The 23,271-nt window shown below is 46.2% G+C and overlaps 2 long non-coding RNA genes across 2 annotated transcripts; one reads left to right on the top strand and one right to left on the bottom strand.

Annotated features, from left to right (window-relative positions):
- Window positions 1-5,655: 5,655 nt before the first annotated feature.
- On the bottom strand, window positions 5,656-17,792 carry LOC149991584 (uncharacterized). The gene is made up of 3 exons (XR_016508659.1): window positions 17,606-17,792; window positions 16,503-16,617; window positions 5,656-5,815 (listed from the first exon to the last, which is right to left on the bottom strand). It is a non-coding gene; the product is annotated as an uncharacterized LOC149991584 (long non-coding RNA).
- LOC149991585 (uncharacterized) lies at window positions 15,874-22,670 on the top strand. Its single transcript, XR_016508658.1, has 2 exons — window positions 15,874-15,983; window positions 22,099-22,670. It is a non-coding gene; the product is annotated as an uncharacterized LOC149991585 (long non-coding RNA).
- The last annotated feature ends 601 nt before the right edge of the window (window positions 22,671-23,271 follow it).

The raw sequence follows: 23,271 nt of genomic DNA on the forward strand, positions 1-23,271 counted from the left end.
GCTGTCACCTTCAAGATCTGGGATACGATGTCATCAGCCTCCGTATAACAGTCCAAGAAAACATGTGCCGTGTTACAGTGGATCACACATGGTTCTCTCTCTTCCCTTTCAAAGCCGCATGGATCCCTTCTACCTCCTTGCAAACTGTGTGGATCTCTCTCTCTCTCTCAAAAAAAAGGCTGCTGCCTTATTTTTAAATCCCTGACTGTGTCCTGTGACACAGTGGGCGTGGTAACCAGTCTTGACCATTCACAGAACCTTATGCAGGCTCTGTGTGCTCTTTCCTCACCATTCTATGGTCAAAACCCCTCCAATCTCCTTGGGGCCTTGGAAGAATGAAATTATTTGCATAACTAAGGTAGTAGCTACCAGCAATAGATATGCAAAGGCATCTTCAAAGCTGTCCCCTTCCCCCATCCTCCAACCACAGGCCCTGGGGATTTTGGGGGACCTGCTCTGTAACAGTCACATAAGCCAAGTCAGACAAAATGGCAATCAGACTCACTTGGGGAATTGTTAGAGCTCTCAGGATAATATGATCTTTACTTTCCATGCCAAACTTCAACCAGAGGAAATGCTTCCACCATCTTGTCTTCACCAGGGAGCCTAAGAATGAAGCCAGAACTAGGAGGACAGGGGAGAAAGTGAGTCCAAATAACAAGGTTAAATTTCTGAATACAGCAAAGCTTCATTCAAATTGGATGGCTTGTGGGCATCCCACAACCGATCTTGCTGCCAGGGAAAGGGATTCAGTCTCTCCCTCTCCGTTAGAATGAAAACAAACCTCAGATGGAATATGACCAGTTGTATGATCATCTATTAGGAAGCAGGTACAAGGACAGTGATGTAACCTGTTCCTATAGGCTTGGTAGTGCCCTACTTTGTCCTCAGGCCTTCTGATAGGCAGTTTGCATGCAGGGTTTGCTCTGAGATGCAATGATGTCCTCTTGATGGGATCAGCTGAACTTCTGGGGGGATCAGACACCACAGTCCTCAGAAAATAGGGAGATTATAGAGGACCACATAGAACTCCAGATTAGAGTGTTGCTCTGAGGGTGCCAGGAGGCTGGACTAGCCTTGTTCCTGTCCAGGCAAGGAGCCTGTAATCTTAAACCATATGCCAGTATTTCTAAGATAACTATGCTAATTAAGGGATCCTCTGGTAGATTTAGATAAGGACATTTGAAGCATTTGAGTAACCACTTCTAGTGTGTGGGTTCTGATTAGATTCTTCCAAATGCTAACTAATTGCCCCTCCGGTAAGCACACACACACACACACACACACACACACACACACACACACACACACACACACACACCACTCTGTATATATAGAGATGTTTTAGAGTGAATTGTCACACAGGTAATATAATACCATTTCATTGATTTCACTAGGAGGGAAAGCAAATGACTAATAACAAATGTTTGAGCCTATCAGGGAAGCTCCACTACACGAGGTCTATAGGGAATCTCATTCTGGGGTCCTTGGAAGACCATGGGGAGGCCCCAGGGTAACTAGGAGTCCTCTGAATCATAGGAAAATGATTTGTTGTCAATGCATACATGTGTCTGGAGTGTGGAGGCAGGGAGAGGGTGGCAGCTTCTATCAGATTCTAAAAAGCTTTCTGAGACCCCCAAAGCATTAACAGTCTCTGAACTGGACACAGCTGAGGGAGGAGGTGTGAAGAAACATCTTGCTTGGAGATAGCCTGGTGAAGCTTAAGCAATTTCCTGGTAGAGTCAGGACTTGAGTTCTGCAAAGGAGATTTCAAAGTCGTCCAAGGTCAGAGAATGGGTTAAACATTGAGCATTTCAGGAGCAATAAGTGTTTTAGAAATTTTTTAATTTTTAATTTTCAGAAGTTTTAAATTTCAGTAAAAAACATAATATATAATTTACCATCTTAACTGTTTTGAGTGTACAATTCAGTGGTGTTAAATATATTCACATTGTTGTGCAATAAATCTTCAGAACTTTTTCATCTCAAAAAAAACGAAACTACTCATTGAACAACTCCTCTTTTCTCACTCTACCCAGTGCCTGGCAACCACCCTTCTCCTTTTTGTCTCTCTGAGACCTCATGTAAGTGAAATCAGGCAGGATTTGTCTTTTTGTGACTGTTTTAATTCACTTAACATAATGTCCTCAAGGTGCTTCCATGTTGCAGCATGCGTCAGAATTTCCTTCCTTTCTAAGGTCGAATAATATTCCATTGCATGTATCTATCACATGTTTTTTATCCATTCATCCATAGATGGATATTTAGGTTGCTTCCACTTCACAGTGACTGTGAATAATGCTTCTGTGAACATGGATATGAAAAAGATCTCTTCAAATCCCTGTTTTCATTTCTTTTGGATAAATACCCAAAAGTGGGATTCCGGATCATGCAGTAGTCCTATTTCAATTTTTTGAGGAACTGCCATAGTGTTTTCCATAGTGGCAGAAGCAAGAGTGTTTTCAGCTGAACCTAGAGCAGGGTCACTCAGAGAGTAAGGCACAGAAATTCTGGTCTCCTTTAAGACAACTTTTTTTTTTTTTTTTTGTATGTGAAGGCAGTGTGAGGTAGTGGTTAGGAGTATTTAGACAGAGCTGGGTTTGAATCTCAGCTGTGACAATCTTTTTAGGTCTTTATCTATCTGTTACACAGTGGGGGTCTCCAAAGGTCCCCAGAGCCTGTGGGTTGGGGAATGGGGAAAAGGGAACAGCTTTTAAGATTCCTTTGCATGACAATGGCTAGTTGCTAGTGTCTTAGTTATGCAAATAGTTTGGTTCTTCCAAGGCCCCAAGGAGATGGGAGGGGTTTTGACCATGGAATGGTGCAGAAAGAGCACAGGGAGCCTGTGCAAGGTTCTGTGAATGATCAGAACTGATTACCATGCCCATTGCATCAGAGGGGTTTTAAAATAGGCGACAGACATTTTAGCTAGGATCTCCATGTGGCTTTGAGAAGAGGAAGAGAAGAGAGGAGGAGAGGAGATCCACATGGTTTTCAGCAAGGAGGAGAACACCATCCGTTTTTGGAAAGGAAAGGGAGAACTCCATGTGGTTTACAAGGAGTCTGGGAACTCCACGTGGTTCTGCATTAAGAACTGGAGGGCACTGCAACGCAGGCAAAACGTAGGAAAACGTATCGCTGACTTTTCTAAAACTAGCCTGGTTTGGCAGGGGGAGGCAGAACTCTGTGTTTGTGGGTGTTTAAAAGAAAATAAGACTTAACGGCAGAAATCCGCAAATAATCTAAATCTATATAACTATTAAATAAACAATTCTTTTCTTTTCACCAAACTCTGGTATTGAGAGTTATGCTTCTGGTGGCAGGTAATCGGGGCCCCTAATAACTGAACAGCCTGTGGGTTCTGTTACATATCTACTCAGCTAAGAAATGGGTTCTAGCAGTGCTCAGCTCACAGAGCTGTCATAAGGATTGAATAAGATCATGCATAGGTTGCTAAGGAGGCAGAACCGGGATACATGGTTCTTTTGTTCAGGAAAACACATTAATGTTTTCATGAAGGATCAAAGCACCACAACATCTAGAATGAAGAGGTTGGAACAAAGGGTGCTAATTTGCTTTGGGAACAAAGTAAGAAGAATCTTTGAGTTTTCCACGGGCAGGCTGAGACTTCCCCAGACTAGCAAAGAATTGAAGGAGAAAAATCTCAAGAGGGAGAGGAAAGAAATTGCAAAATGGTGGTTCCTGGTGGCTTAGATGAGAGAAGGCCAGAAATGGATGCCTAGTGAGGGGAATGAGCCAGAAAATTGTAGAACATTCAATTTGTAGTTGTTTCTTCCCATGAGCCCTTTCAGAGGGGTTTCTCAGTTCACTACAGCCCTTTGGGTCTTGTGAACAGAGCCCTGTTGGTTTTCAAAGCCAGATGTTTGGAGGCTCGTCTCTCAGGTGCAGGTCTTAAAAGCTGGGGTGCTTGATGTGAGGTTCAACCCCTTCACTCCTCAAGGAGAAGCTCGTGGTTTTGAGCTCCCTCCTGATTGTGGGTCACTTTGCTTGGGGGTAGGGTTTATGGAGAAGCTGCCTCAGCTTCTCCTTACTGCCTCATTGTGACTCTGATAAGAAGGAGCTTCACTGCTAGTTTTCCTGTCTTTTTCAAAGGAAAGTGCTCTGTATGTGGATATAAGATTTGGTGTGTCTGTGGGAGGAAGTGAGTTCAGGATCTTCTTATGTCGCCATCTTGGATTGGCTCCTGAAGTTGCTTCTTGTCCTTCACTGACTAATTATCTACCATCACCTCCAAACCTTCAGCAAAAGGCTGTCCATAGGCAAGGGGGACATACAATCATTTTTATTTAACAAGCATATATTCGGTGCTGACCATGTGCCAGGCACTGTCAGAATCACTTCCCAAATATTGACCCTCACAACAACCAGATGAGGAAACTGAGGCATAGAGCAGTTAAGTGACCTGTTAAAGGTCTCAGAGCTGGTCACTGGTAGTGCTGGGGTTCCAGCCTAGGCCGTCTGGCACCAGAATTCCTGCTCACAGTTACTCTGCTATGCTGCTTCTCCACAGGTGAAAGGTAGGAGTATGAAGAATGGGCTGAGGAGAGGGAGTCAACAGGACCTGAGAAGGGAGGTGATTTGTATTTACCTGGAGACCATGCAATCTGAAAATCCTCTGACACAACCTTCAGGCACAGGCGCTTCACCTGGATATGACGAAAGAAAACATGAGGCTATCTGTACCTGGGGCCTGGCATGGGATAAGTGCTCAGTAAATAGGAACACTACTCTTCCCGATCATTTCTGACTACATCTCCCCTTTGAATTGCACACCTTCAGCAACAAAGTCAGAATTCAACTTCCCACTTCTTCTGGGGTGCCTGGGAATACCAACCCCCTTTGCCACGTCTCTCCAGACCCAAAACTTACACATCTAAGAGTTGGATCTTCCCTATGCACCTGGGAGAATGTCCCTGGAGGCCAGGTGAGTCCCAGGCCTCCCCCAAGGGCAGGGAGGGCAGACTTCTCCTCGAGCCACCCCTTATAAGTGTGGTTGCTGAGGTGGCTAACAGTCCTGCTTTTCCTGGCTTGACACCCATGGTGGCCTTGGAGTTGGAGTCACGTGGGGTGTGGGCCTCAGACTCTCACCAGGGCACAGATCCTGCATTGGTGCTTGTGTGTGTGTGTGTGTGTGTGTGTGTGTGTGTGTGTGTGTGTGTGTCTGTGTCTGTGTGTGTCTGTGTGTGTCTGTGTGTGGTGTTTTTGCCCCTGCTCCCCAATATGAAAAAGAAAAGCAAGGGGGAAAAAAGACAGGGAAAGCAGAACTTCCTTCCTGTCGGTCAAGAACCTTGACTTTCTGTGCGGTTGCCACCATTGCTGCTTTCAGTCTTTGTCATCTCATCTCGCTGATAGTTCAAGTCCCTAGAGCAATTTCTGGGTACGTTTCTCTGTATTTTAAGATGAGATCAAGTAGACAGCCAACAGCCAGCAAATAACTCAAGAGAGGAACAAAAGAGTATTTTAAAACCTTTAAAATTTGTTTTCTGAATGGGTTGATAATCAGGTAAACACTGTAAGTGTTCATGAGTGAGTAAAACAACCAAATTATATGAGGGGGCACCCAAAATAACCCAGAATTTATTTATAAAAAATTTTGTATTTATTCTTACATGTATAAACTTCAGTCACCTTCAAAATACTCTCCACTTGATGCAATGCACTTATCGAGATGTTTTTCCCACTGCTCAAAACAGTTTTTGAACTTGTCGATTTTGATGCCTCTTAGTGCTTCTGCCATTTTGTGTTTCACCTCTTCCACATGAGCAAAAATTTTCCCTTTGAGGACTTTTTTCATCTGAAGAAACAAACAAAAAAATAGTTACTCAGGACAAGATCAGCTGAATAGGGAGGGTGGGGCACAGGAGACATGCCATTTTTGGTCAAAAACTGCTGAACACTCAGGGCAATGTGGGCAGGTGTGCTCATAAGTCACCCATCATGAAGTGGGCAAACATGTTGAAGGAGTCTTTTAAAAAATTCACTGAAGCTGAATACAGCCTCTCACAACAGCGCCAGATGGTACACCGACGCAGATGGGTCCCTAGAACATTCACCTGGGGGTGAAGACTGTACTACAAAGGGCTCGACCTCCAGAAGATAATTCCATTTTTTGGGGGGGTCTACCCTCATGTAAGATATTCCCTATGTGCATTGTGGATCCATTCCCAGCTTCCCCAGCAATTCCTCCTACCTTAAAAATATTTTTTTTTCTCACAGTCAGCCCAAAGAAAGAGCCTAAAGATCTCAGAAGTGCACACTCTCATAACAAGTGGTTTTTCATCAGAAAACTGGCAACTTTTGCTTGAAAAAAACTATCTGTGGCTCAAACATGGCACTGGGATTGTGGGCATGTGAGATTGGATGGTGGGGGTTCTTGAAGACAGTGACTCTGGGGGAATGCCCTTTTGTTGCAGTAGGACCTCTTCCCAGCACACAGTCGGAGGACACAGAAGGCCACGTAGGACACAGAAGGCCACGTCAAGTGCACAGAAACACCTGGGTATAATCTCTGGGTGGTCAGGCCCTCTTTAGGCATGCTGGCTCCTCACTGAGAAGAGTGTCCCCAGGCTCTAGTCACTCTATATCTGCCACCTCCAATCTTGAGATCCAGAGCCACCCTTGGGTCCTGATCAAAACTGTTCCCTTAACTTTTGACCCAGCAATTGGACTTCTAGAAGGTTCTCCTCCTGATCTATTGGCCCATTTGCAGTTAGAGACGTGTACAACACTGGCTCTTGCTACATTGTTCATGACAGTAAAAACCTGAAAGCAACCTAAATGTCCAACAGAAGACTTGCTACATTAAGTACAGCATACCTAGAATGTGGAATAAATAACAGTCCTTCCATATGTGCCTATAAGAAAAGACCTATGAGCCATACTGCTGGCTGAAAAAAGGTTCGGTGCAGACCAGTGTGTGACTGTATTGTCCTTGAGACAAGCAGACCTTGAGACAAGAATCTAGGTGCAAGTCATTATTTGGGAGGTGATCCAGGAAGCACAGTAAGAAAAGGGGGGAGTGAGGCAGGGCAGGGCGGAGGCCAGTAAAGGCTGTGTCAGTGAGTGGGTTCCCACTGTGAGCATGTGGGGCTCATTCCCATGGGGATCGGCCAAGAACCCTGTGGAACATGCCTCAGGATTATGCCACCAAGGGGCAGGGAAGCTGGAGTATTTATCTGCCAACCCCGGGCCCTCACTGGTTAAGAGGCATTTATTTCCCCGCACTTCCAGCCTGTGGGCAGGCCAGGGAGCATCTCCTTGGCCAGAGAGAGCATGCTCACATAGAGAGATTCAGGAAGAGGTCAGTTTTGAATGAAATGTCTGCAGGTGCCTCTGAGGGTGGGTGGGGCTGATGCAGGAGATGTAAGTGGGTATGGCAGCATCTGCTATGGTCCCATTTGTGTATATAAAAAAAAATTAAATATATAGATACTATAGATATGTTTGGAACATTATTTTGCCAGGGTTTTGGTGAACATATGTACTACCTATGGGTATTTACCTTGAAGGGGAATTGCTGGGTCATAGGGTGAGCATCTGTTCAGAACTTTAGTGGTTACTGTACAGTTTTCCACAATGGCTATGCTAAATTATATCGCATCAGCAGCATATGAAGTTCCAGTTGCTCTACATCCTTACTGGCACTTGGGGTTCATTTTGATTTGTTTTGATGTATAATATTAGTCATTCTGTTGGGCATCGTGTTATCTCATAGTGGATTGAATTTACATTTCTCGGATGGATAAGATTGTTGAGCACAGGTTCCTGCACTATACTGACTTCTTCATTGCCCCATTCCCCTCTCCCTTACCTGTCTCCTTAAAGTCCTACCTTTTCTTATTTAAGTCAGTCACTCAAGCACAGGGAAGGGGCCTTACTGAAGTTTAGCAAAGGCGATTGTGTCCGCTTTGTCTGTGTCTGGTCTCTTTTATGTCCTCAAAGTGCCCCGAATGTCACTGCCCCAACACAGATGGGCCCCAGCAGGGTTGCTGGGCAGGTCTATAAGGAATGCAGTTTCTGGATTCTGGCCTTGCCCAGTCTGCCTACTTTGCAGAATTATTTTCCATTACATAAGACTCTGCAAAAAGCCTTGAGTTGCTAAAGGAAAGGCATCGCATAAAATACAAACTAACCAAAGCATTGATATCAAAGAATGGAGGAAGTCCATCACCCCTTGTCTCTGGAAGAGGCCCATTATCTGATGACTCTGGCTGACTCATCCCTACCCTACTTAAAAGGCAAGATATGCAGGCTGCAAACAGCCTCCCGGACTGGGCTTGGCCAAACCTCAATGATTTGCCTATCAATTAAACCCAAGGAGAGAGTGTGTGGGGATGTGGGTAAGCCAGAGAGGGAGGAAGGCAGGCAATTGAATAAAAACTGCTGGTTTGTCACTAGCTTTCTTGGACTAACCTTATCCTAGGCTCTCCCAAATGGCTCATTTAGAAGTGGTCAGTTTGTCCGTCCATGTAAATGGCCTAACTGATTCCAAATAGTACTCATCTCATAGTTCACAGAGATTGTAAATATAGATTTCATAAAAAACATGAAATACCTGTAGTTGCAGAAGGAAGCAAGAAAGCGAAAACAAGATGCTTGGATCAGATTTAACAGTTATCTGAGGGTGGTATAAGGAGCCTGTGATTTCACAGGGGTGATAGTGGGGGGAACCCAGGAAGTGGATAAGATTGATGGGCTTCCCAATTTCTAACCTGCTAAAAATCTGAATCTAATTAACATGTCCACTCTTAAGAAAAGGAACTCCATCCCCAATTCAGAGGTAAACCTTTACCATTTTAACCCAATCAGTGATAATTCCCCAGAAATCGGTGTTGAGGGTGGGGTCATGTGACCCAGAGCTGGCCAATGAGCTGTGAGCTAATTCTGTTGGGCAGGGGGCTTCCTTATATGAGAAATGCTCACAATAAAAACTGGGACACAGGACTTGAGCAGTAAAGAGAGGCCTTTATTCACGAGTCTGCAGAGCCGGGCGCACCCTCACAGCCAGGAGAATGTGCGCGCCAAGTAGACAAAGGAAACTGGTTTTATAGTCTTAGCTTCCCCACCCTGAAATTGCCACCCTAAAGTGATTATCTTCTCCACCCTAAAATTGCCACCCTAAAGTGATTATCTTCCTTGCCCTAAAGTGAGAGTGATTAGCTTCCCCGCCCTAACGCAATTAGCTCCCCCTTCCCTCTCCTTCTTCCCCGTTTCTCCATTACTGGTTACTCCGGAGTTACAATCTAACACGGTTATCTAAATGCCCCTTCTGTGGTTTGTAGATATGCCAGTGCTGTCAGCTCCCTTCTCAGAGACCCTCTAATTACATTTGCCCTTAAGACCCTTTAATTACATTTGTCCTTTGTTACTAATGACTTTTCACTGGTTTGAGAGTCACTATGTCCTTGTTTCTAACACTTATTCTTAGGAAAGCAATCCTGGAAACACTCGTGATACTGTATTCAGCAAAAACAATACCAGTTCAGCTAGAGTTTTTCTGATTATTCAGTTCCCTGTTGTACTGGTTGCTGAATGTTTTGAATATCATCCCTGGCTGGAAGGAACAGTTCTTTGCTACTAGAGGTTGTGTGTTTGCATGTGATGCCTGGAACTGCAGCAGCCTTTTTGGGACCAGTTGGAAACTGAAAACAACACACATACCCAGAAAGGCAGAGCCAAGAGGATCACAGAGGAGAAGAGCCTTGAAGTACCACCTTGGGGGTTTCTGTCACTTGCAACCGAAAGCATCCTAAGAAGGCAGCCTAGAGATAATTTTAGAGCCAGAACACTTGAAAAGAGCCCCCCGTACACACATCCGGGCAGTAAGGCCTGCCTGTCTCGACATACAATCGTCCATTGTTACAGAGTGAAGTCCCCAAAATTCCCTAGGGCCTGGGGCTGGGGGATGAGGAAAAGGGACAGCTTTCAAGATGTCTTTGCATATCTATGGCTGGTAGCTAGTGTCTTAGTTATGGGAATGTTTGGTTCTTCCAAGGCGCCAAGGAGATGGGAGGGGTTTGACCATAGAATGGCGAGGAAAGAGCATACGGGGCCTGTGCAAGGTTCTGTGAATGGTCAGAACTGGTTACCATGCCCACTGTGTCACAGGCCATGGTCAGGGATTTAAAAATAAGGCAGCAGCCATTTGCAGAGGGAGAACCATGCGGTTTTAGAAGAAAAGAGAGAACCATTGTTACAGAGTAGGGGTCTCCAAAAATCCCCAGAGCCTGCGGGTTGGGGGATGGGGAAAAGGGAACAGTTTTAAGATGCCTTTGCATGACTATGGCTGGTAGCTAGTGTCTTAGTTATGGGAATGTTTGGTTCTTCCAAGGCGCCAAGGAGATGGGAGGGGTTTGACCATAGAATGGCGAGGAAAGAGCACACAGAGCCTGCACAAGGTTCTGTGAATGGTCAGAACCAGTTACCACACCCACTGCATCACAGGAGGCAGTTAGGGATTTAAAAATAGGCAGCAGACATTTTAGCTAGGTTCTCCGTGCTGTTTTGAGAAGAGGAGATCTCTATACGGCTTTGTGAGGAAGAGAGAACATCCACGCAGCTTGCAAGGATGGCAGAGGAGTACACCATGCAGCTTTGAGAAGAAAAGAACTCCATGCGGCTTTGAAAGGGCAAAGAGAGAACCATGCGTGATCCAGGGCAACATGGCACATGTTTTCCTGGACTATTATAGGAGGCTGATGACATCATACCCCAGACCCTGAAGGAGACAGCTGACAGATAAGGGATGGGGAACTTCCAGGCATGTTTTTGGCTTCTAGCCTTTTGGGGAGCAAGGGAAGTGCTGGGTCCTGTGGGAGAACAGGGCTCTGAGCTGAAGTGCTCAATGCCTTTCCCAGGTTGGAATACTGTAAATAAAGACCTGTTTTCCTGGACTGTTATACGGAGGGTGGTGACATCATATCCCAAACCCTGAAGGAGACAGCTGACAGATAAGGGATTGGGAACTATTGGGCTTGGTTTTGGTTTATAGCCTTTTGGGGAGCAAGGGAAGTGCTGGGTGTTGTGGAAGAACAGGGCTCTGAGCAGGAATGCTCACAACCCTCCCCAGGTTGGAATATTGTAAATAAAAACCTGTTTTCCTCAACACTAGTTGTTGGGTTTTACACCAAGGTGATGCATGAAAGAACCCCCTTTCACTCGGTAACAATTAGAGTCTATGCAGAATAGAGTGTGGGCATGAACTGGTGACCAGTGTCCCTGTGGTATGTCCGCTCTTGGCCTGAGGGATCTCAGGGCATATGGGTTATGTAGGGATCTGCGGGTGCTCTACTCCACTGTGAAGAAAAAACACTAGAAAAGCAGCCTTTCAACATAGGTTTCATTGAGTAACCAAGGATACAGAAATTCTGTTCCTGGTGTGGGAAGGTGCTTGGATGGGGCATCTCCTATGTGAGGGGAATAAACCGAAACTGAGGCTATTTTCCAGAGTGCTCTGCAGCACCATAACAGCCATAATCATGTGAAAGCTTTCATTTGTGCAGTACTTTTAACTCCTCAGTGTTCACCGAAATGCATCATCTCACTGCTTCCTCAGAATCACAACTCACAACCTGCTGGGGTTTAGGAGGCCTGAGAGGTTATCCAAGATGGGGAGATAGAGACTCAGAGGAGTCAAGTTATTTCCTCCTGGTCACACAGCCAGGGAATGGCAGAGACAGGACTCTAAACTGGGGCACAGGGCTTGCCATTTGGTGTTCCGTCTGCTCTCCACATTGTTCAGAGGCAGGAGGGCCACAGAGCTGGCTGACAAAATGGATCCCACAAAGAGTGAATGAACCTGTTAACGTAGTCTGGCCTCAGTGAAAGATGGGGGATAAGACAGTGGCTGTAAAATATTTTAAAGCCTCATATCCTTTTGTTTCAAACAGAATGTTAGTGAGAAGCCAATAAGGTCAATCAGATAAAAGCCATGCTGCTCTGATTTGGGTGGGGGAAGGGAGGCAGGCACACAGAGCCCCGTCATTGGCAACCTTGGCCTTGAGGAGTTAGTTCCCAGGAGTTCTCTGGATGAACTTGGACCCCCTGGGTTGTCCCTTTCTGTCACTAACTCTATGGCCTAATGTCTCCAAGCTTTTGCTTTTGCAGCATTTTCCTTAAAAATTTTTTTCAATTAGTTTACATTCAATATTATTTTGTATTGATTTCAGGTGTACAGCTTAGTGGTTAGACAATCATATACTTTAGATAGCATTCCCCTTGGTATTTCCAGTACCCACCTGGCAGCTTTTGCAACTATTGAATGCAGGTTGTACCCATTAAGGTGCTTTCAGCCGAGTATCAAACAAAAAGTACTTTAAACAGTAAGGTTATATTAATATATATAAAACAAGAAGCCCAGAGGCAGTTATTTTGGGTTTGATGGCCAAAAAGCTTATTAAGGACTCAGGCCCTTTCTACCTTTCTTTTCTGTCATTCCCTCCTAGTCACAAAATGGCTGCTGCTTCTTCAATAGCTCATATCTTTGCAACAGCATTAAAAAGCAGGAAGAGCATGGATGGGTGATGGAGGCAGGAATCTCCTTAAATATTTCTGTTTTGGGGGGAAGAAAACTATTTTTGAGAAATTTCCCATCAGGATCCTCGTTAGGCTTTATCGGTCAGGACAGGGACATCCCTAAACTAAATCATTAAAGAATGATGCTTGTATCATGATTGGCTTAAGGTAATTATGAATCATCTCCTGGGATTGAGCCTCCCTTCCATAAACACATAGCCATCTATCAGAATAAATCTGGACTTTTGTTGGCAAGGAATAAAGGAAGTAGCTATTGGTAAGCCCAAAGATACCCTACATCTCTCACATTTTCAGCAACTGTGATGGTCCAGCCCGATATTGACAGTGAAAATGCTTTGTCAACTAAAAGGGCCAAGGACACTCTGAACCAATGTTGTACTCTAAGGTCTTGAGCTTTGGGGTTTACCCTACACAGGTGAGCACATGACTACTGGCTGACAGCCATTCATTCGCCAGTGACTTTGACTCTGCTCTTCAGAGCCAGGCCATAGGGAGAGAAGATATAACCCAAATTGAGACCGTTACTCACAGCCCTGGATATCTTCCTCGAGGAGGCGACCAGTATTCCAAGCCATCAGATGTACGCATCTAATCTAATCTCCTCGCCAAATTGGTTTGTGTTGATTATCTGATTGTGTGCAGAATGTGGTGTGGTGGGTGACTACTAATCTAACTTGACTGTGCCATTGTCCAGCCTGAACTTTAAACATGGAGACACAAGAGACCATGTTCATGCAGTTCACTCTGCATTATGTCTGTCCCGGTGCCTGTGCACATCAGCCCTTAATAAATGCTTCTACTGATTAATGATTGCCAGAGGCTTCCTTACTGTGACATTGACAAGTACTAGAAAAGCTGCAGACACTTCTGAGCACTGATTTTTTAAAAGCTCCCATCCGCACCCCAAGACATCACTCTCAAATTTGGGAATCCAATCTATTTTGGAAGGGTTTAAGAAAGCAATACTTTTAGTCCTTACAACTTCTTATGACAGCAGACACAAGTTTTAGACCCATATTATTCCCGTGAGAAAACATTGGGGTACACGGTGGTTACTGATGTGGGTAGGTGGGAATTCACAGCTGGTTAGGGTTTTATAGAGGATCTGGGGCGGGTTTTCAGGCTGTCTCAAATTGACCTAAGCCAGTTTGGTCTTGCAAAAATGTTTAGATTCTTTTTAGTAAATCTCTGTAGCCTTCAGTAATTAGAGGTGGGTAAGGACAGAGGACCCCTCCCCACACTGTGCCGCCAGGTCACTGTGAAAGGAAGTCTTCAGGCCAAGTTCTGAGCAAGCTGAGCTGTAAATTTTGTGAATTTCCAGTCCTCTGTTCTTTCCAGGGTTCCGGCAGTGCCTCACTGGAAAGTTTGCTTGAGGGATCCTTGCAGTGGAATTCTCAAACCTTCTAGTCTGACTCCAGGGGAGCAAAACCACCAAATAAACAGCCAGATACTTGCAGGACCACTCAGGATCATGCCCATGCCGCCAGTCCTACAAAAGTAAACCACGGGCCTGCTGGGTTTTCGTGCTTTATGCGTGTAAGAGCTGGGATGCTGCTACTATTCCTAGCCAGTAACCCCCCTACAACCCCAATGAGAACTCATTGTAAGACCCTTTATGCTAATGAACAAAACACCTGGTGGTCATTAGAGCCCAGGTCATGATAGGCTCTGGAGCGTGGACTTGTGTGAGAAAATGCCAACTGACCATCCCTAAATGCATGTTCCCAATTAGGCCCATAACTTTCTCCTGAAGCAGATGAAACCTAACACAGACATACCTACCCGCCAAATGGCCCACTGGAATTTACTTTACATTACAGACCACACCACAACTGTCTGTTTCCTGCTCCTGTTGACACAAATAAAACATACGCGCCTACGACAATTCAGCACCCCCTGCTGCGAAGTTTGGAAGCGCCCAATTAGAGAGGGAAAAAGTGCCCACTGTTCAGCTAGCCAGCTCTTACAGATTACAAAGTGTTTTATAGCAAGACCATGGTGGCCAGAGGGAGGGGCTCCCAGGCCTTCCACCTCAATTAGGGCAGTTCCGCTTCCTTGTAAACTTGCACTTTAAAACTTGGAAAACCTCTGTGTGGACCCTGCAGGGAAGAGGGATGGGAGGAGGGATGGGGAGGGGTGAGAGGAGTGGCTGCAGAGAGTGGGAAAATGGAGCAGGAAAGGAGGCCAGGCTGGCCTCTGTGGGGAGGCAGGAATCCTGAGGAATGCCCTTCTTGTGATTAGAGAACCCTCAGTTCACCCATCCTCTAGGAGGCAGGGTGCTGGTTGCTGTGTTGCCCCTTCACAAAGGAAGGAATTACACCCTCCACTGCTGAGATCACTGCCTGCTGCTGCCCTCAGCTGTCAGCCCTTCTCCAAGGCTGAAGAAACTGCCCTGCCCAGGGCCATGCCACCTTCAGGAGCAGCCCACCCGCGCCCAGGGGCTAATCCCTGCAAAGCTACCATGGCTCGCCTTTCCAGCCCAACTGTGAACAATTCCGAAGGGCCACCCTAGCTCCAGAGCGCCCCACGAGATCAGCTGAGGCTGTTGTAGGGCTAGCATTGTAGTTTCCTCCTCTGCCTGCTTCGGCTTCCAGTCCTTCCGTTCTCTAGGCGCTGATCCTAGAAATGCTCCCTAAGAAAATGTCCTGTATGCTAATCTCCATCTCAGCATCTGCTTCCCCAGGAAACGAATCCTGCAACATCAAGGGTAGGTCACTCGGCCCATCTGAGATTGCAGAGCTGGGGCAGAACGTGCTGACAGAGCCCAGGACCTCTCGAGGGGAGAAAAGAGGCAATAACCAGCTTTAACAATAATCTAGTTTGCAGACCTTTCCTGGACCCCAGCTCCCGCTCCTTCTCCCCGCTCCTTCTCCCCACCCCTGCAGGCCCTGTCTGAGGGCATTAGACCTAGGTTTCTGGCAGTGTGCATTTTCAAACCTTCCCTTCCCAGTGAGCACTGTCTCCCACATCCTGTGGGTTTACTGGCTTAAAACCTTGGGGGGCGGGGGGGCAGGAGAACGGTAGAGGAGAATGTGGACACAGAGAGGGGGAGGGGGAAAATGAGGGAAAGAGTGTGTCTGCGTCTAATACGGAAAGACTGGCCTCTCTTACATGCAAAAATGTGACAGTTGACCTTCCAGACAGCTCCCTTCTGCCCAGAAAGTGTTAATCCACCTCGCAGGGGGAAGGCTGGCCTCCCTACAGGCTATTTCCCTGGGCCTGCTTGGCTGGGGATCAGGCCCATTGTTAATAAGTAATGACAGCCCAGCTCCTCCGCGGGTTCCCCTGGGGTTTTGTGTCAGAAACGTCTTCCCTCGCTGCCGCTCGAGCTGACAGGCTCCAGCTCCCGGCAGGCAGCTGTGAACACAGGCCAGCCTACGCCAGAATGCCCCACGTCATCGGGCCCAGAGCCCCAGGGCAACAGAGAGGTCGGTAATCCCATCCCTCCTCCCTTCTCAGGTGAAGATGACCTCAGCAGTCCGCAGGGACTCCGGCCCTGCGAGAACCTCGTGGCCTCTGTCAGCAAGGGGTGGGGCTGTGTCCTTTTGAGTGTTCGGTTCCGGAAGCCTTCAGCCAGCAGGAGAGGCTGCATCGCCTCAGCCCTGCCCTGCTCTGTGGGGAATCAGCTCACGAAGGTGGTTGTTGCTGTTGATGACATTGTTTTAAAAATGCTCCAGGAATAGCATTATTTAGTGGCCTTGCTTACCAGGAGAAAGTTCTTTCTTCTGTCTGACCTAAGTAACACAGCACATTTAGCACTTCACATTTGCCCAGACACGGCTCGTAAATGAAAGCATTCTGGAACCTTTAGGAGAAAAGAATGTTTGTTCTACCTTGCCAATGCCAGGCCCTGATTTAAAATTTAGGCCTTATTATTATTATTATGGTATTGCAAGGCTAACAGATAAGGAGACAACCGTCATAGAAAGATAATTGCTTATACTTACAAATCCCAGAAGGAGAGGATACAACAGGCCACCAGAGGCACATGGGGAAGTACTGGGGTTGGTCAGGAAGCAGAGAAAAAGAAGGAAAGATGGGCTAGAGCCTTTATTGTGGTTTCTGTGGAAAGAACAGGCAAGGCCAGATAAGCAGCTTTAGGATTGGCTAGTTCGAATAATTTCAGTGGACTCTGGGATACAGGGACTGTCCCTAGTTGTCTGGAACCTGGCCCTGGGGTGATCGGGGCAGGTGGATAGTGGCCTGGAGCATGAGAGCCTGATAGAGGAGGTTGCTAGGGGTAGGTGCTCTGAATTGGTTGATTTGCATTTGAAAGTGCCCTCCTGGGTGAATTGTTTACCATTTCTAGGAACTGGCCAGCCCTGGGAGACCCTGTCCAATCAGGGTCAGCAAGGCCCCAGATGTCCAAGCATCAGAACATAAAAAATGAAAGGCATGGTTAATACAGGTCCTCTTTTGGCCTTTCACCTTGCTTAGTTTATGTGGCCTGGAGTCACATTCAGCTTATTATTATTTGAAATTCAGATAACACGTTCCCAGCAGTATTATTAATAGTAACAGAAAGTAGAAACAACCCAAATGTCCATTAGTATAAGAATGGTTAAGTAAACAATGGGCTCACTACACTATGGAATGGTACACAGCACATAAGATATACCTAGCCCTGGCTAGTGTGGCTCAGTGGATTGAGTGCCATCCTGCAAATTGAAGGGTTGTGGGTTTGATTCCCGGTCAGGGCACATGCCTGGGTTGTGGTCTGGGTCCCCAGCTGGGGGCGTGTGAAGGGCAGCTAATCAATGTATCTCTCGCACATGGATGATTCTCTCCCTCTCTTTCTCCGTCTCTTCCCCTCTCTCTAAAAATAAATAAATAAATAAATAAAATCTTTAAAAAAGAAGACATGCCTAGGCACACTAGCTACTGTTCCTGGAGCTGTGCTAAAAATTTTAACGTTATAGAATGAGTCACATACACAATGTAATTCCACTTGTGTAAAGAAATGAATAATAAACCTGTAGGTGGTATATGTACTTAAATGAATAGAAGAAATGTCTAGAAAAAAACACAGCCAAGAGTGAGCAGTTTTTACCTCTGAGGAGAGGGTCACAGGTTGTGTTCTCCAGGATGCAGATGCTGAGATGGAGTCAGAAGTGCCAAGGGTTTATTGGAGGGGAGCACCCATGAAAGGAGAAGGGCAGAAGCACTCTGGGCGGGTGGCAATACTGATCTGAAAAGTCTCTGCCCACCCAATGGGAGCCTGAGCAAAGAGTGTCCATTAGAGCAGCCCCACATTGGACAAAAATAACTGGCCCCGAGTGCCAGCCAGCACCTTGCTCAGCCGCTGGCAGGACCTACCCTGAGAAGGGCTGGGGTGGACCATGAGGCTGTCAGCTGATCAGACTTTGAGCAGCTGGCAGGGGATCAGAGCAGCTCAGCTCCACAGAGGACATGGGGCATGGGGAGGAGGAATGACAGGGACAATTTTACCTTCCTAGCACTCAACTTTGTACTTGGAGACTGTATTGCTACATTTAAGTTACAAACAGAAGGACAAATAGTCTTTTATCCGGCTTGTATCTGTGACTCCTCCCTCTTCTAATCACAAGTCCTCAAGTGCTCTTAGCAGCTGCAGCGGCACAGGAATCCACCCAGCTGCAGCATTTACCCAGATTTTGGCTTTAGCTAAGAAGACCATATGCTCATCTGCGCTTTCTCCTCTTCTGTCTATGCTATCCTAATGTCGTTAACATTCCTTTCTAGGAAAGGGCTTGCTGCATTTTACAGACTCAGTGTGTAAGATAGTAATGCTGGGGACAGAAGCAAGAGCTTAGGTCATCACAGGGGAGATGGGGAGCCACATTCGCAGCTTCACACTTTTCAGGCAATGCCTACCTTTTGCTAAAGGAGAGGTTCAAATATGGGGCATGAGCATCCCACAGGAGGGGTACGGGATTCTGACCATCCTGAGCACGATTGAGATCACAGTTCTCAGGTGCGTGGCATTTCAACTTGGCCTTGAAGGATGTAGAAAGAAAAAGAGTATTCCAGTCAAAGGGAACAACATAAATTAAGGCAGGGAAGTAGGAATATGCAGTGTATTTATAGGCTCTGATGTGATTCAAAGGTCCAGAAGTCACATTGCCATCAGACAAGTCTCAGTCTAGCATCTTCCATAACATCTCTCAGGAATGAGTTTCTCTTCACCTTGTCATATGGCCTCCCATGCTGTTGGAGTCATCCCCAAATTCTAAACAATGGCTCTCCTACAGCTCTGAACTGCTTATAAAATGGCAGTGACAGTTCCAGACCTCACATCCTTAGACCACACTGGCCAGGGGAACAGAGAACCCCTCCTTCTGACCACCTACCAGGGAATTAGCATCACTTTCCCATAAGGCTCCAGCAAATGTCTCCTGATATCTCATTGGCTCTAGTTGGGTTATGTGCCTGTCCCTGGGCCAATCACTGAGCCCTGGGTAGATTTCTAGGCGCTGGAGGGACTTACTGGTTAAAGAGACTTTCAGCCTAAAGATAATGCCAATTCTTGTGGGGGAAACAAGTTTTCGAATTACCATTTACTCCTAAATCTAGAACAGAAGTTGAGATATGAACGTAGCAAATGCCTTCAAAAGCATCGTTAGAGGAAAAGACAGGACAGCGTAGAGATCTATCATTTTTTTCCCTGCTACACTTTAATTGCCCTTCTCTGGCATGCACTGCATAAATTAAGAGCTAGTTAATGCTGTAATGCGTAAAACAATTTCATGCATCTTAAATATTGCACTTGTACTTTAATTCCACATTAAGTGGTCCCCTGAAATTTTTAAATTTACAAAGTCACTGCTGTGCTACATGAAAAAGGTGCTAATTAAGTGTTAATCAGTAGCCAGATAACCTTCCCTGAACCCTGCCCAAGGTCTTCAAAATGACCCATTGCCAGAGAATGTGATGTGATGGCCACAGAACAGAGAAAGCAGACACAGATGCGAAATGGTTTCTTAGCCACATCCAGCCAATTAAGGCAGATTTGCTTATTATGCAGTTCTAATTAAGTGACATTCACTATAGTGGACACGAGGCTAATAATAATAATAGTATTTAATAGTGGCAGAGTTTTCTGTATTCAAAACACTGGGAAACGCTAGCTAATTAACAAGTGGGCATCCCTCCCTGGGTAAGGAGAGGGCTTCATATGGGTGGTCCTACTAAAAACCCGAATGCATGCACAAAAATGGATACAATGAAAAAAAGTGGTTACTCCCTTTAAGGGATTCACCATCTTATAGATCAGCACTACTCATAGTGGTTCATGGACCAGTGCTGGTCCGCAATAAGTATAGAGATTGAGCGTAACCATTCTGAAACCTTGAAAACAACTTGACCTTGCTCTGACATCCACGTGAATGGACTCTTGTTGAATTGGGAAATAGATTAGTTCAAACTTTCACGGTGAGTGGCATGTGGCGTGAGCTCTGTAATAGTCATACACAGTAGGGACTAGAAATTATGCACATACACGTTCTTCCCCACAGATGATTTGAGAAGCACTGTCATAGATGTATCAGTGTAGAATAAGGTAATATGGGTTTAGTGACATCCCCACAAATAAGGAGAGGAGGTTTAGCAGCATGCTATTTCACACCTCTATATTTTCCCTCTGCTTAGAATGTTCTGTGTCCCCAGCTTTCCCACATCCCTCCTGCCCCAACCTCTTTCACACACATGGAGTCATCTCAGTTCCTGGAAAGCCCTGCTAAGATACTACTTCCTGTGGGAAGGCTTCACACTACAGCCCCCCAACCTCCACCCGCCCTGCAACAGGGCTGCATCAGTCCCACGCACAGTGCATTATGGTACTTTCCACACAGCACCAAGGAGATTTATGTCTCTTTGCCTGGCTGGAATGATCAATCCTTGAAGATAGGGCTGATACTTTATGGCTTTGAATTCCAAGTGCACAGCACACAGTAGATGCTCATTAAATGTTCACCAAATTCAGTTTTTAAAAATCGTGTAAAATACACATAACATAAAAGTTACCATTTACTACTTTCACATTGTTGTACAACCATCACCACTATCCATCTCCAGAACTCTCTTCATCTTGCAAAACTGAAACCCTGTCCCCATTAAACACCAACTCTGCATTCCAGCCCCTAGCAACCACCATTCTACTTTCTGTCTCTATGAATTTGAGTACTGCAGGGACTTCATATAAGTTGAGTCATCCAGTATTTGTCCCCTTGTGACTGGCTTATTTCACTTAGTAGAATATCTTCAGGGTTCATCATGTTGTAGCATGTGTCAGACTTCCTTTCCTTTTTAAGTGAATTCAGTTTTTAAATCTTCAAAATTATTATACAGTTTTGCAGTGAGTCGGGAGGGCATCTCCCTGCTTCCGCTTCTATTTGAAGCAGAGAAGAGCAGAGAGAAGAAAAGAGTGTTGATGATCCAGGAGGTGGCAGCAGAAAACAAAGGGGCCCTGTGTCCTGCAGTTTCCCAGCCCCAATTCTGGCCCGTTTGCTCTGATTCTCACTTAGCTGTTTAGCCTCTTGAACGCTGGAGTTGCCAAATCTGGGTGGTGTGTCCAGCAAGGAACAGGCCTAAGAGGCCTTCTAACAATGGACAACAGAGTGCAAAAAACAGCAGAAATGGACTCAAAGTCTTACCTATGGTCCCATCAATGCCTGCTGGGTGACTCAGGCAAGTCACCCAACCTCTCTGAGCCTGGTCTGTAAAATTGGGAAGTGTACTTAACAGGGTTATTCAGGGGATCTGATGAGATGATGAATATAAACCACTTGGTAAACTTTATAGTATTGCATGTGCCAGTTTTGGTGGTTTTATTACTGCTAGAAAGGCCATAATAAAGAGGGAGAAGACAGTACTGTTCATTATTGTCACTTCCTGAAGAGAATGTGAAGAATAGCTACAGCCATCATTCAGCCTTCATCTTTGGGGATTTCCTGATTTTTTTGTTTTTTCCCTTCTTCCACCCTCCAAACCTTTGCCTTAGGAGAAGTTCCTGGTCCCATTCAGCTGAAGGCCATTAACCAACACCACACTGTGAGAAATAAAGAGGCATCACGGCATTCATTCAGGGCATCAGCAAGCGTAGGTTGGAAGCCTGAGCTGTTCGGTGGCTGGGGTGCTGGTGACAAAAGGCAAAGGAGCCAAGTGGCTGGCCCTAGAGGAGCCCACGGTGTCCAGCATGATCCCTATGTAAGCAGATGTTCACAACATCTTCCAGTTGCCCCTTTAGATCCTGTGGTCAAAGCCATTCCAAGCAGGGCAAGCATTGCTCCCCCCTTTCCTGCAGCACCTTCCAGACTGCTCATTTCAAGCTACAACCAGAAAGATTACAGTTGAGGCCGGGGAAATCTCATGGATGTCATGAGAGGCCCTGATGAGCTCTAGGCTAGGGGTTTGTAGGGGAGAGAGAGAGAAGCATGGGGAAGTCTCATTTCCAGGAATGATGCTTGCCTGTGGACACACATATCTCACCTTGTATGGCCTCCATGGAGTTGTTTATTGACCATCATTAAAGAAGAGTCTGACTTCATGAGCCTCTTTCTGTTCCAGAAGGATCAGGGGCCTGCAGCTTACCTGGAACATCAAAGCGTGACATCCACCATGTTCTCCTCTTCAAGAACCTGCTTGGACTCTCTTCCCAAAGATGCTGTTCCTCAGCCCTGGAGAAGCACAAAACCCTCCCCTTGGCCGCAGCTGATTGGATAAGGAATGAGCACCCGACACAACTGGACCAATCAGATGCTCTCCTAAGAATAGGGCTTTGGGACATTTTGGAGGTTCCAAGCAGTCTTTGTTGGCTGCTTGAACACTTTGGGCCACGTACAGCTGTGGGCCTGGGGGAGACAGAAGAGAACAGACCAGGGAGGGCCACCTGAGACAGCCATTTTCCACCATATTCACAGAGCAGCAGAAAGAGCCGAGAGGATGAAAGAAGTAATCTTGAAAGAAAGCTGAGATTAGAGACCTTGGAGCCACAGAAACAGAGGAGAAGACAAACCTGCTAGGGTTCCTGCTGGCGCCCCCAGTTGCTGGTTCCCATCTCCCGAGGCTGGCTGCACTTCCTGTCCTTGAACCTCTGAGAATGCCTCATGTTCTTCCCATAAATTCTCCCCTTTTACTTAGGCTTGTGCAAGTGTGCTTCTGTTTTGTGCTGCTAGACCATCCCTGCCTGAGGCATGCCACGTGATACAATTAGCTCACAGTCTCTAAGGGGAAATTTATCCTTTTTGCAGACTCTCTGCCATAAATTTAAAATCTCCACCTGGCTTCCCCTTGCCAACCAGTGAGTGTCCTTCTGGGTTAACTTTTGTTCTCACAGGCCACCAATGAGCTCCTGTCACTGGATCCAATGGCCTTTCTATGCCCCTTTCCCTCCTGTTCTCTCACTGCTCCACATGGCTAACCACTCCTTCCTTCATCACCCTCTCTCTCTATGTGGCTTCTCTGACACTCCCCTCTCCTGCGTCTCTTCCTCCCTCTCCTCTTGCTCTTCATTTGTCTCCATGCCTAGCTTTCCTGGTGACTGAAGTGCCCCACTTTGCTCCATAAGCCTCTTCTTAGCATTCTTTCTCACTCTCTTGGCAATCCCCTCCCCTCAACTCCCCTAGTTTTCATCAGTTCGGCCCTCTCAGCTTTCCACTCCCACCAGCTGCTGGAAGCATGCATGTGGGCACACCATAGACCCCTCAAACTTTGTGTGGCCCAAAGTGATCTCAATATTTC

This window comes from Furipterus horrens, unplaced genomic scaffold, assembly GCF_987537825.1.
Source record: "Furipterus horrens unplaced genomic scaffold, mFurHor1.1.pri manual_scaffold_17, whole genome shotgun sequence".
Classification (NCBI taxonomy): domain Eukaryota; kingdom Metazoa; phylum Chordata; class Mammalia; order Chiroptera; family Furipteridae; genus Furipterus; species Furipterus horrens.